This window comes from Sorex fumeus, unplaced genomic scaffold (genome assembly GCF_029834395.1).
Source record: "Sorex fumeus unplaced genomic scaffold, SorFum_2.1 ptg000003l, whole genome shotgun sequence".
Taxonomy (NCBI): domain Eukaryota; kingdom Metazoa; phylum Chordata; class Mammalia; order Eulipotyphla; family Soricidae; genus Sorex; species Sorex fumeus.
In genome coordinates this window covers 33,932,173-33,932,986 of record NW_026606060.1, presented here as the reverse complement: position 1 = coordinate 33,932,986, position 814 = coordinate 33,932,173, and the positions used below count along the sequence as shown (strand labels likewise).

The window sequence follows — 814 nt, the reverse complement described above, 5'->3', positions numbered from 1 at the left end:
TTGGAGAGCCCGGCAAGCTACCAAGAGTATCTCGCCCACACAGCAAAGCCTGGCAAGCTACCCATGATGTATTCGATATGCCAAACACAGTAACAACAAGTCTCAAAAAATGGGCCCACTCAAGCAAATTGACGTTACTGGGCCCACTCAAGCAAATTGACGTTACTGGGCCCACTCAAGCAAATTGATGAACAACGGGAGGACAGTGCTTGTTTTTTGTTTTTGTTGGCTTGACATACTATATTTCAATCTTTAACTTTGAGCCTGTGTTTGTACTCACTATTCAGATGTGTTATTTGTGGCAGCTGAAAGTTGATTTTGTTTTTTAGTCCATATTGCCACTCAGTCCCTTGGTTAGTACATTTGTGCCACCCTTCCTTGAGTGAGATAATTGCAACTGAGGGTTTTAGTTTTTTTGTTTTTTGTTTTTTGTTTTTTTTTCCATCTTTAAAAATATGAAATGTTTCATGAACTTTTGTGCCCCTGATGCTCCAGGGCCATGCTAATCTTCTCTGTATCTTTCCAGTTTCAGTAATATATGCTGCCAAAACAAGCACTGCTTTGCTTCCTTTAGTAAACTGTTTTAAATTTTTAGAGAAAAAATGCTTGTGAAGATATATTCAGGCAAATAGAAAATGTTATCACTGGTACAATGTGTATTTTTTGGTTTAAAAAACAAAAATGAAAATGAACAATAAATCTGCTTTTATACAGATTACAAAGTATTTGGAACAAACCAAGATGTACCTCCCATAGTCTCGGTGCTTTAAATTTTAAACATTTGTGAAAATTCCAAGTGAACTCAGAGTAAAAC

The 814-nt window shown here is 36.5% G+C and overlaps 1 non-coding gene across 1 annotated transcript; it reads right to left on the bottom strand.

The window, feature by feature from the left end:
- Positions 1 to 449: 449 nt before the first annotated feature.
- Positions 450 to 557, bottom strand: LOC130029180 (U6 spliceosomal RNA). The gene has a single exon (XR_008793288.1). It is a non-coding gene; the product is annotated as a U6 spliceosomal RNA (small nuclear RNA).
- Positions 558 to 814: the final 257 nt, after the last annotated feature.